Genomic DNA, 13,514 nt, shown 5'->3' with positions numbered 1-13,514 from the left:
TGCTCACTAAAACCACATGAGTCTTTTCCAGATCCTTCCAACCCCAAACTGGTCTATATTAGTCCCTCTGCAGATTTATGTCCTGCTTTGTTTCATTAAGGCTACTGCACTCTTCCCTGGAGGCATCAACTGCCAGACCTCCCAAAGTCTTGTGATGCTATCACTTAAATATACAGCTTTTGCTTTTGGAAAGCTTTACCTCTTTGCTGTCACAGCCTCATGTGTTTTTCTGGAATGAGATAAGGTGAACAGGCACAGAAGACAAACTGGTGATTTCTAGATCATGATATCCAAAAATTCAAATCTAATAGCTACTGCCATGGTGATTGTACCAGTATTCCATCACATCCTCCTCTTCATGAAAAAAATATTATCTCTGAGAAGATCATTAATTCTAGGAGGAAAATTGTGAAAACTTTTCTCACAGAAGACTGTTGCTCATCCTGCTTCCATAGTAAAAGTTATAAAACTTCCCAAATTAATTCTACTTTGAAATAATACACTCCATCCTGATTTTCAGCTTCCCAGTGAAAAGAAAATTTCTTAAAATTTGAAAGTTATTCAATTAGCTACTTTTGCAAGACCTTTTCCTACAGACTTTGTTGAGAAGTTTATGATGAGATTTTGAATTGAGAGAGAGAGAAGTTATTTGCTGAGTGCTGTAGTAAATTCTCAGTGTGGATTGGAGTGAATGGTTGTCAATTTATTGAGGGTGGCAGGTGAAATTTAGTCCTGATGGGGTAATGCTAGAGGGATAATTTGAATTCTTCACACACATTGCAGATTTCTAAATTAATTGTAGCCAGTGAGGGAAGAGAGTTGGGCAGTGTTTTAGACAGCTCAGCAAAAACAGCCATTCAGTGTGCTACAAAAGGAAGATGTTAGGACATTTAAAAACAATTCTAAAAATCTTGAAATATTTTAATACCATTAAAATATTCTGTTACTATTTTCTTACATACTTTTTTTTTAGGTTCTGACAACTTAATCTCGGAAAGTGATTCATCAAGAAAAGACAGAATTCTAGAAAAGTGTGAAAGGAAATTTGAGTATGGGAATGGCATTTTGTAAGGTTCTCTATTAATATTGTTTCATTCAAGAAGACTAAATAGGATCAGCCTTAAGAATAAGAAAAGATAGACTGAGTTGTATTTCTATTTTCAAAAATCAATGTGGATCAGTTGAAGTGGACAGTAAACTTTAAAGTGAAAATTGCTTTTTGAAAATCAACCTTTAGCTGATGGAATTAATATAAATTTTCTCGATAGTCCTTAGATGGGAAGAAAGAAGAAAGATTACTTTTCATGAAAAATTGCTTATAGAAAAAACTATAGTGGCAAGCGTATATTAAGAAAAATGAACCTTAGAATAGGTATGACGATGGTCAGTTGCAGAATTTTAAGGTAAGTAAGGAAGTAGCTCTTGATAAAAATGGATTTTATATTGCAGATGTTTATCATACAATCATCACCTTTAAACAGTGTAAAAACATACTGTTATCTCTTACCTGTAGAAAGGTAAAAAACATTGCCAAGTTTCTAAAATTATTTCTACTCTGGCTGTCATACAGAAAAACAGCACAACAATATGAGAATACTTGTTCCATGATGTCCACCACCTACTGGAAGGTCTCAGTTGGAAATATCTTGTGTATCTGTTCTGATTTGGAATAGGATGGACTAGAACAATGAATCCGAAACAGTTTGGGTAACATCAACCATAATCTGAATCTTTTTTGTTCAGTATACATGGGTCACAGTTTAGAGGTTTTTTGGGTTCCTTACTTGCAGCTCTGAGGTACCTTAATCTGTGGAAGAGCTTGATGTTTGCAAAATTTAGGATTAATTTGATTCCTAACTCTTTCTCTCTTTCTATTTTAACTTTGTTTTTCCTTATTTTTTGTGTTGGTGGGGTTTTTTTTGTTTTTTTGGTTTTTTTTTTTTTGGTTTTCAGTACATCAAAACGTATACTGCTCCTTTTTCCTAAGGTTTTTTCCTCCCTGTAGGAGCTGAGAAATACAGTATTCAGATTGTTCATTAACAATTGTTAACTCAATTACTATCCTAAAATATTTTTTTCTTCTTTCTAAGACCAAAACTGGAAAAAAAAAGTTTAACTTTTCTCTGGATCATATATATGCATACACAGGTAAACTGTTGTAAGCACCTTTGTCTTTAAAATACACAAAATCTGTTCTCACTTGCACTTTGAACCTCTAAAAAATGTATACATACTTTTGGAAATTTGGATTTAACATCTGAATGGATAAAACTAGGTCTAATTTTGCCTCTAGTTTATGGTAGAACAAGTCTAAATAACATAGGTTACACTAAAAACAAACGAATATCAAATAAACTGCTGCTTGGGATGCTTAATATTGTATTCACAGGATTAAGATACTAATGACATTGCTATGAGGGCCTGTGATAATTATTGATTGCAAATGTAATTTTCAAAATGCACTAGGTTACTTGAATTGCATATTAGCCTTCTTAATTTCATGGAAGACCATGTCTTTTGGAAGAAGAAAACAGAAAAGCATGCACATACAATTTTCCCTGGCCTTTTCTGCTACTTTGGTTCTATCTGCATGAACTAGAAAACCAATGTATTTATAAAAAAACCCCCAACCTCTAAAATGTCTGAACTTTGCAAATATTACCAGTGGTATGTGTAAGGAAATTATTTTCTTTAAGCAAGTTTTTTTTTTTAATACATATAAATTACATATAAAATACATATAAAAGTATGGATAAATCCTAATCTTGTTGTTGGTTGGTAGTGACACTTGATTGAGTTGAGCTGGGTACTGAGTGCTCTAAGCATCCATCTGAACCTATGGCTACTGAGAGCACTCAGGAATTCACAGCATCAGGTCCTAATTAAGGTCCAGGAATTGTTCTACTACATTTTAAAATTGCAAAACACATGACCACAGCCCATAGGGGAGCTAATAAAAGATAATCCTGTGGCTTGCTTTGAAGCAATTACTCTATGTCCCTTTCTGCCTGCAGGAATCACCTTGCCACATCCCTCACATGAATTAATCTACCACTTCCCCTTCCCCCCTTCTATTTTTGTAATTCTGCCCTTTAACAAAAATAGAGTTTAGAGGGTGACATAAAAAGGAGAGTTGCAGATGTATTGAAATATATTCAGTTTTTCTGCTGCGCAGGAGGCTTACAAACAGCTGGTGAGTTAGTGTACTGCAAGCAAAATAGACATCAAATGATGTATAAGGATTTTTTTGTCTTTATGAAAGTAAGAGGCTAATACAGCCAGCCTGAGTTGGTCATATTTTGCCACTAATCTACACAGTCATTGTTTCAGGGAAAAGAAATATTTTACCTTTTAATTTATGTGTCTTTATTATAGCAAGCAAGATAGTTTCCTCTATATCTTCTGTCCTTTTTCCTTCACCTTAACATCATTGGCAGGAGTTAAATGCTATGAATTCCGGTACTGAATTCACCTTTTCTTGCTAAATAAGATTTGAACTCTATACAGAAAAGCTACTGTATTCATCTATTGTGATTCTTGCTAAAACAGAATTAATGAAAGATATGTGATCATTGTTGAAGATGAATAAAAAAAGGTAAAAATGTTTACCCAGTATTGTTGTTACCTCTGTAGCTCTAGGGCACTATCTGGCTTCACTTGAACAACATATACCAGAGGAAAATAAGGACAGGTGTAATTTGCATAAATTATCAAAGAGAATCATTAGAAGCAAGCATGTATAAATGGCAGTGCTAAGTTCTAAATGATCCCTTCCCTCCCTGTGGCAGAGTCATCTCCCACAGGCATTTTCTGAAGAAGTGCTGGAAATGAGGGTGGGAAACATTAATTATAGATCAATATCCCATGGAACCTCTTCTACTGGACCAGCATTTTTAAAACTGGGGAATAAGTCAGAAACTAAAACAATATGGGATAGAGGACAAGCTATTTTCTGTACTGCCTTTTCATCCTTAAGGCCTCTGATCACATACATTTATTATGTAGCTGAATTGATTGTGTTCATTGAAAAACAGTGGCTGAATTGGCTGAACTAAAATGTTGTCCTTCTTCCTCATGAAGAAATCATACAATTCACAGAATTTACTTCCTTTCTTTATTAGCTCCATAGACTCCTTTCAAATGTTCTGGGGTTTTTCTTTTAAATGTTCTGTTGTAGTATTTAATTTTGTTTTCATTCCACCATGTGAACAAAAGAAAGTAATTTGGGAATGACAGTATTACCATTTTTTGTTCATTACATTTTCTTCTTGTCTCCCTTGGAAATGACAAACTGGTATCATGCATCAATTTTATGTATTTATAAAATCTGTGTTCATCTTCTGTCTACAGATTTCTGCAGGAAAACATAAATCAGATTTTTCAAAGATCTATAATAGTAAATATCACAAATCTTAGACCAGTCAAAAAAAGGAGTTATTTCTAAAATATGCAATGACATCCAGCAAGGAATTGCAGGGTCTGAAATTTTGCATCTTAGATATCTGACTTTGAAAAGCAGAAGGAAAAAAAAGAATAGTTTCAGCTTAAAAGTAGATATAGCATATATTTATATATTTACATTTAAAAACTCTTTTGACTGTGGTAAACAAACATACTGTGCTATAAAAGTTTATGTTGCTAATAGTCATGACATCATTAATTGCTTAAAAATACATAGAAAGAAATGAAAGTAAAAATTATATTCATCCAAATAAAGGAACTAACTGGTTCAGTTAAATACCTCCTGTTTTCACGGGAGGCAGCTTTGCTCTTGACTTTGGCACAGCCGTTTGGTTTTTTACAGACACAAACTTTTAAACACTGCTTATGTGTGGTTAAGTATGAATTTACATGCACTCTTATCTATAAAGGTGTAGTAAAAAACCTATGAAGTATAAATCAACAAAAAATATGCATTGTGCTGTTGCATTTCTATCCTTTTGCTTTAATGCAGTTTTAGTTTAACCCATAATATGAGAATATTCATGATATTGTTATTTATTCAGGAAACATTTATGTAGACATTTAGTGGATGTTTCTGTGATTCAAACTATGATGTTTCTTATGTTTATAAAGTGAGAAAAAACCTATTATAATGAGGAAAATTAAATTCAGGTAATATGGATTAAAAAAAGTTTGTTCAAGTCACATTTCCTTTAGATATTTAAGTTGCATTTCATCTATTTCAGTGTTGTAAATTGAAACTGCATAAATTATAATAGTAAAGTTATTTTATCTAATGGATTCAAATACCAAGTGCCAAATATGGTTTGAACAATCATTTCCCCAAAGGAACTTTGTAGATTGACCTTTTCCTTTTATTACAACGGACTACCTTCCCACAAGCCTTTTTAAAGCAGCACACCACCATCTGTTGGTACATTATGTGTTTATGTATTTCCTACATAAATGTCTTAGAACAAAGTTTTACTACTTTTATTAAAATTATTTCAAACAACCTGTTGGGATATAAAAAAAGGAAAGTGATCATTACTGTATTTTTGGTCAATACACTGCTGGTTTTGTTTTTGTTTTGGTTCACACGGCAGCATGTAATTTATAATTGCACCACAGAAGACAGAAATACCAAATAACCAAGATTTCTTACTTCAGTCTTATAGTAGTATACAGTTTCTGTTTCTGGTGTTGCTGCTGCTGCTAATGATTTGACAGCCCATGAGGAAAAACTGTATATTTTTATTAAGTTTTAATGATGCAAATACCTCCCTTTTAGACTACATGGTTGCCTGCAATGATATTCTCAAAACCTAAAATAATATGTGGTCATTTCCAGCTAATGCCAACCACTCGGGGACTTTGCTGCTTGTAGGATGGCGATTGAAGCAATGAGGCAGTCCTCATGAATTCATGATTAAATGCATTGCTTTGATTGTTTAGAATATGTGTGTGAGGGGAGATAGGCTTTCTCTTGAGAAATCTAAACCAGAAGAAACAGAAGTTCAAGCAAGTACTAAGCTGTAAGATCTAAGCGGCAAATTCTGTTTCCCTAGTTGTTCAGTTCCTTGCTTGCTTTTTTTCTAAGAATAAACAACTCTACCCTAAAATGTTGTGATGCTAAGCATAGTCAAAATTATGGCATCAATACATATTTGGATTAGACCAAAATAATCAGCTTGCAGGTGAAGTATTGCAAAGCTGTAGGGGTCAAAGAGGCAATGACAAGGCGGGGTGATCTTCTGGAGTGTAGTGAAAGACTCACTTGGAACTCTTGCCTTCTTTGATATATCACCAAACTGCAATTGCATTTATATAGTGATTGATGTGTTCAAAGCCTTGTCTAAATGCTTGCAATGCTGTGATGAGGAAAGTTGGGAGGTGTCACTCATTTTTGCTACCAAAAAGTGAGTGATGATTCTCCAAGGAACTCCTCATGGGCCTTTGGTTCAACCAGAATTGCCCTGACTCCAGGCTCATCATTGTTTTTGTTGTATGTCCATCACCTTGATCTGGTCCGTTGTGTTCTGGGATCCAGGCATCTGAATAAACTCCACGGCTACATATAATGAGCCACAGAGAACCATAAAAGAAAAAGAAAAATCTAAGCCTGGGAAAGATCAGGGATGTTCCAAGTAGGAACATGAGTAACCTCTCAGAAGATACACAGAGAGGGACAGAAAGAGGCAAAAAAAGTAAAAGATTTGAGTCTTAAAGGGACTGGAGGTTATGGAATCTTGTGAGCAATCTCCATTCCCCACAATATTATGGTTATCAAAGAAGTAGACAGCAATTCTTTCTGGACGTATACCATTGCTTAGCTATCAGGCAAAAAGTTGCAGAGTTGCACCCATGTTCTTAGTTAGTTTGAAATTCGTAAACCAAAGGTGTTATTGAATAGGTATTGTGGAAAAAGAGCTCTGTCCAGCCCCCTTCCCAGGACCATGTCCAGATGGCTTTTGAGTATCTCCAAGAATGGAGGCTCCACAGCATGTCTGGGCAACCTGTTGCCAGTGTTTGACCACCCTCACAGTAAAAAAGTGTTTCCTTAGACCTGAAAAGGAACTTCATGTGTTTCAGTTTGTACCCATGACCTCTGGTCATGTTACTGGGCACTGCTGAAAAGAGCCTGACTCCATCTTCTGTTCTCCCTCCTTTCAGATATTTGTGTACATAGATAAGATACCCCTGGAGCCTTCTCTAAGCTGAAAAGTCCCAGCTCTCTCAGTCTTTCTTCATAGGAGTGATGCTCCAGTCCCTTATTCATCCTCATGGCCTTAGAAGTTTCTTTTTATTCCTTTTTTTGGAAGCAGTCAGGACATATGCAGCCAGACTATTCAATAAAGCATTCTTATCCCTGCAGAGCACTTAATATTTTTCTAGAAGCTATAGAAATTCTAGTAAGATGCAGAGACAGTGTCCTTTAACATGAGCTGTATGATTGAGTATTTATATCTACTAGAACTAGAAGTTTTATTTGTGGAAGTATTTCCACTTGTCTGGGTCTCTGCCAGACTTTGCCAGAGGTTTCTATTAGTGATTGAAGAAAATTTCCCTGAGCAAATAATGAATAAGGTCCACATTCTGATGTCAGTTATAAATGTGCTACAGGAAATTATCAAGGGTTTCTTTCCAGGCCAGGGATTTGTGTCAGAGTTGTTATACCGCTAACCCACTCTCCACACAGACAGTAGAAGTAGTGAATAAACAATGTAGCTTCTGCATTTGGAGCTGGGTAGTGTCTTATCTCAGTTCCAAGCATATTTCAGTCGCTGAAGGACAGTGCTATATGCAGACCCCACATCTGCTGCTCTCTGGTAGATTCCCATCTGCCTGGGATCTGTAAACGGCTCTGGCCTGGTGCTCCTGACAGCTCTTTTACACCTCCCACTTCTGCTGCTCTCAAGCTACATTGGTTTTCCCATGTGTAAGTGTGGCAGTAAAGGAAATTATTTAGATTATTTAGACTAAACTTGAATTACAAATGAGAGGAATTCAGCACACAGTTTTGAATACATTTTGCCTTTTTACTTGTGTCATGCCTTGGACTCTGAGTTTGAATCAGTCACTTACAAGGCAGAGCTTCTAGCCTTGGGCTGCAGTCTTCATTCTTGAGCTGCCTCCCACTGGGAACAGGAATACCCTTTTAAAATTATCTCTGTCACCATACGTGTGAGTGGGGAAATTCCAGATTGTCACCTCTCTGCTGACATGTAGTATCATGTGTTGGTAAATCTGGTTTTGTGCTGTTGGAGACTAATATAATAAGATTGTTCAGTTTCACATCTATTTTGTAGCTAGAACACAGAAAAAAACAGTAGGCAGATACATAATAGAACAGTGGAGGTGCCTCAATTAATTTTGAACTGACTAGCTGCAGCAACACTGCACTCAGTGAAGCCCAATTTATTCTCTTCCATGACCCACTATGAGGTCAATTCTGCTACTTCTAGTACTGTATCTAAGTATTTACTGTAGTGCAGGCTGCAGCCTAGACATCCCACAGCTTTGTCTGAATTATTAAGTCCCTGCTACAAATTTTGTAATCTCCAGTAAAGATTACCATCATTAATGTGTCTAAGACTATGCCAGTGATACATGTAAATTGTTTACTGGGGGGTTGTCACAATAATTGACAAGAAAATAGGTTGTTCACTTTCTAGTTTATGTCAGTGGAGAACTAAATTTTGCAAGTTGGTGTTTTGACTTTTTCTTTTTGGCATGTTCATAGTGAAAAAAAAGGTAATTGCTTGGTCTGAAGGTGCTTCTTTCTATTTAAGATCTTTTCCACACTGCTACACAATTTCCAAGAAATTGATTTGTTTGTGAGCTTCAATGTACTCTGAAAGTACAAGCTGGTTTTTTGGTTAAGAATTAGTTATCTCAACTTAAAACCGTGGGTACTAAACCAGTCATGACCATTAAACTTCTGTTTTATCTATCATAATTCTTTTCATTCTGTAGACATTGCTGAGAGACTAGGTTAGACTCTCCTGGACTATGTGTTCTTAGGTGCTTTTTTTTGGAAGTATTTTTCTGACTAGATATATGCCATGCACCGTATACCCATTCACATCAGGCTGTTCTGTTAAAAAAACACCACTGGTGAGGAACTGATGTCACTGAAGACAAGAGGAAGGAAAAACATCAGAAGATTTCATCTAATGCTCTGTGTAAACACTTTGGTTTATTTCTGGTTGTCTATCAAGTTGTCACTGAAAAGTCAGTATTAACTGCCATAGGTAGGTCTGTAATTAAAACACACCATTAACCATGATTATTTGACCTAAACAAAGAAATAATTTGGTCATATGGGTAGTAATTCCAGAGCTAGCTTATTTATACTTACTATAGTTAAAGCCTTCAATCGCTTTTCAAAATTACATCAGCACTTGAACTACTAAATCCTGTAGTGATCAGTAAGTTAGATTCATAAATGTATACTTTTTGAAAATATAAAGCTCCTGAATTACTCAGACACTTTAAATCATTTCACTTATAGTGTCTTTGGTGGAAGTGTATTAAAAAACAGAAGTCAAAATATTTTGAAATTATGAAATATCACAGTTTTACTCAGTGCAGTTAGGAATTCTGTTTGCAGATAAAATCTAAAAAAGGAACAGGAATACATGAATAATAATGATATGCAGCTGCACTACTGAAGATGTTTATGAAATTGTTTTGATCTGTGTTTTATTAGACTGATTTACTTTATTAGACTGATTTACTTAACTAAGCCTTCAGGTTCATAGACCGTAATTGTACTGTAGCTTATACTACGTACTGTCATTCAGGAACATTAATAATTTCTTGATAAGCTTTCTTCTATCTTAGAAATCAGTAATCTCTCTGAAACTCTGATTATCTTAATAATATTCTTGTTTAATCTTTAATGATGATAAATGGGTTCTCTTTGTTCTTAATAAGAGTTTGGTGCCAACATACTGTTTTTAAGATCAATCTTTCTTCCTAAACTAGCAAAGATCTGAATGATTAAAATCCCTTGGTGTGTTTAATACACTTTAAGTTAGCCCATTCTTTATCCTATAGAGGAGAAAAAAATACAGCAGTGTGAGAAAGTGCTATCTGTTCCATAGCCAGATGAGCCACACAGAATAGCATAAGTAGCAGTTACAAACTAAAATGAAAAGATTTTTTTCATCATGTCAGGAAAAAAAACCCCAAGCCCTAGGTGTCTAGTCAATGACATCCAAAATCTGGAAGGTGATACAGCTCATGTGCTGAGCACTTACAGATTCCATGGATGCCTGCAGAAGTGTCAGGTCCTCAACAAACTCCTATCATGTCTACAGATTTAATCACCAATGGATTTTTTTTATCATTTTCTTTACAATTATGAAAACAGAAGGTGGAATTAGGGTGAAGGAACTTTTCTGATGGGTAAAATATGCAAATCACGGGTTTAAATTTAAAATGTATAGATGAATAGGACATAAGTCTTGAAGTTCTGTTGCTGAATAAAAATATTTTTAGGCTAATTTTATTTCTGGTTTTTCTGTTTTTTTGTTTTTCTTTCCTAAATGAAATATTTGTGTGTCCATGTTCTTCTGAATTACTCCTAACACTTCAGCTAAACTCCAGTGTTTCTTAATAGGCCAACAGTGGGAACTAACATAGAAATCTAGTGCCACCAGATGCTTAGTAAGGATAGATTTTAGCTTCAAGTTTTCTGGAGGTTAATGCAGATAATGAAATATGATTAAGCAAAAGAGGTTTCTTCAGTTCATTTTTAAAACAGTAGAAAGAGTGACTCACATCAGAAAGTTCAAATACATAAAAGGCTGCTTCAGAGGGGAAATTAATAATTGGTTCCCTTTACCTGCAGCAGGTAAAATAAAAAGTTACAGGCTTAAATTCTAGCAAGAAGGAATCAACTCTAAAGCAAACTTCACAGCAGTAGGATACTAAGGCACTGTACTAGAGAGGGAAGTGGTGGAACCTGTTGTGTTCCAGCTGTGTTTTTCTGTGGCTACATGAGAGGTACCATGGATCTCATTTGGCAGCAGGACAAGAAAGTCCTGCCCAAAAACTTGACTTGAAGTAGCAGTATTTTATCTTCCTAAATTGTATAAAGGAGTGAAATATATCACTTATTTGGAGTCTGTGCAAAGGGTCCCTGTTGGCATCCCAGACATTACATGTTAGATGGATCTACTTCACTATTTCTTTGTTCCAAGACTGATGGTTTCCTCAGGATGGGGCTCGCCAAGACATTGTCATTGTTGAAGTACATTAAGGCAGACTAAGTCTAATTTCAGTAGAGGGGAGGGGAAAATTCTTCTGGATATAATTTCTTTTATAGCTTGCCTCAAAAATACAAGACAGATAGAAAATGATTTTCTTTCATTTCCCTGCTCAAACTCTTTCTTTTCCTCTTCACTGTTTTGCCCACCTATGCATTCTGGGCTTTAAGTTAAGCTTCTCCTCTACAGTTCACAGCATTTGGGCTATACACAATAGAATCTGAGGTGCATATTTCAGATATATAGTAGTCTGAGCCAAGGTCCTTCAAAATTTTCTGTCCTTCCTGCAGAAAACTACAGAACTAGATTAGCTGTCTTTTTTCTTGCTTCATAATCCTTTCTCATAAGGACAGAGTAAAGAATTTTGTAACACTAAATGCTACTACCTCTCAAACACTGTCTAACATGGAGGTCAATTTGTCTGATTTTTCAAAAAGAAACTTATTTTCAGAGTGTCATCTGACTTTCCAGTATGTTGGCTGTGTCTTCTAGGCTATTTTGAAGGCTGAGGGAAGACCCAGGTGGTCTACTTCCTTTGTTAATGATTGGGGGTGGCTTTCAGACATCCTGTATTTAACTTGTAAGACTTCTTAGATAGGGAAAGGCTATACTGTCCTCTCCTGCTGTTTCTGAGCCAACTCTCTTTTCCTTTTCTGCCAAGCTTCTCTGCAATGGCACTCTGCAAGATTCCAGTTTGTTCTCCCTGCTCCACTTTTCCCATGAGCAGTAGTCCCCAAGATATTTTTTCTGTCTCCATCTTAACAGCTTTTCTAATTCAGATATCTGAAGGTTTAACTTCTGGCAAATTTTCTTACTTGTAAGCCCATACCTCTGACTCCTTCATTTATGCCACAGTGGGGATGGTTTTGTGTGATGATAGGTGACCTCCCAAGGCTACCAAGCAATTTTGTCTGCCCTTGGCACCTGAGAGCTTCATAAAAAGCCCTGCTCTATGTTTGCATACCAAATTCTTGCTGAAAAGGTGGCAAGAAGGTGGTATCATTTTACATAACCATGACATACTACCCAGAACTATTTTTCTTCCCTATTTGTTTTGATATCACTGACTTCAGAAGAAGAATATGAAAATAACCCCATTCTTAAATATACTCATTGTAAATATTCATTCAAAGAAACTCTACATACTACACTGAAATCAATCCACTCTGTGTCAAACTTATTTAATTCTTAGTTGCATGGTCTTGTTTCCACATATTACATTGCTCTTGCCAACATTCAGGCACTGTCTGGCCTGTCAGAGCTATCTTCTGTAAGGAAGAACAGGCTTCATCTGCAAAGTGGCAAGTAAACTAAATTATTTCTGTAACTACCCAAATCTTGCACACACTTAATGTACACAAGTTCTCCCTTAAACTGAAAAGTGTAAGAAGGTAAGAGTATGTAAAGTTGGATGTTAGGTACTGATTGTAGCAGTTCATTTATATTGGACATAAGAGCATTTTCCTATCTATTAAACAAATTTTTGTTCTTATTCTGAATGGTTCCTGTATATAAAGATAGTGTGAAGGTGAAAGACTTTAGTCTGGGTCTTAATCCTTTCTATACCTTGCTGTCATGTTGTATCTCCCTGTTGTGTGGGGCTCACAAATAGGTTGTGGGTTTGATCCCTGTGGGCCAATCACTTAAGTATTGGATTCGATGATCCTTGCGAGTCCCTTTCAACTCAGAATATTCTGTGATTTTGTGATTCTGTGATTGTTGAGGTTGTGTGTGAACTGCATAGGTAAATGTGTGTTTAAGGTAAACATGTTTAAATTAGAAATATCTGAACTCATAACCTGAAGATTTCCGCAATCATTAATGTCAGTTTGATCTTTTACTTGCACTGAGCCGATGTTCACCTGTAATACACGTTCAGTGTTAGCAAAGAGAACCTTAATAATGAATTAATTCCTCATGATCATCTGCACTGTGTTCGTAAAAGGGGAGTGCACCACGACCATGGTTAACCTGCTATAAAACTGAAACAGTGGACTCTGCAAGATAAATTTAAAACTGAACATAGATACGTAGGTTGGTGTTAGGCTGTAAAAAAACAGTGTATATACAAACAGATAAAACCCAGAAGTGTTGTATGAGGCAGAGAGAGCCCACAAAACACTATAAGGTGTAGTGGGCGGATAGCGTTCATTAATGTAATGATTCAGAATCTGTGAATTGTGATGTGATATGTTTGAAAGAGGTGGCTGAATCAATTTTTAAAAGTTTTTTTTGTTAAAGAACAGATTTATGGGGTCACAAATATTTTGTTACTGGGGGGAGTGAAATAGCAGG

General features: G+C 35.7%; 1 protein-coding gene across 1 annotated transcript in view; it reads left to right on the top strand.

The window, feature by feature from the left end:
• MMP16 (matrix metallopeptidase 16) overlaps positions 1 to 13,514 on the top strand; it is a 176,023-nt gene that overhangs the window by 69,387 nt on the left and 93,122 nt on the right. The gene's annotated exons all lie outside the window — the stretch shown is intronic.

Source organism: Corvus brachyrhynchos, unplaced genomic scaffold, assembly GCF_000691975.1.
Source record: "Corvus brachyrhynchos isolate BGI_N302 unplaced genomic scaffold, ASM69197v1 scaffold293, whole genome shotgun sequence".
In the NCBI taxonomy this organism is placed as follows: domain Eukaryota; kingdom Metazoa; phylum Chordata; class Aves; order Passeriformes; family Corvidae; genus Corvus; species Corvus brachyrhynchos.
Note: the sequence above shows the minus strand (reverse complement) of the source record. Positions and strands in the feature narration are given on the sequence as shown.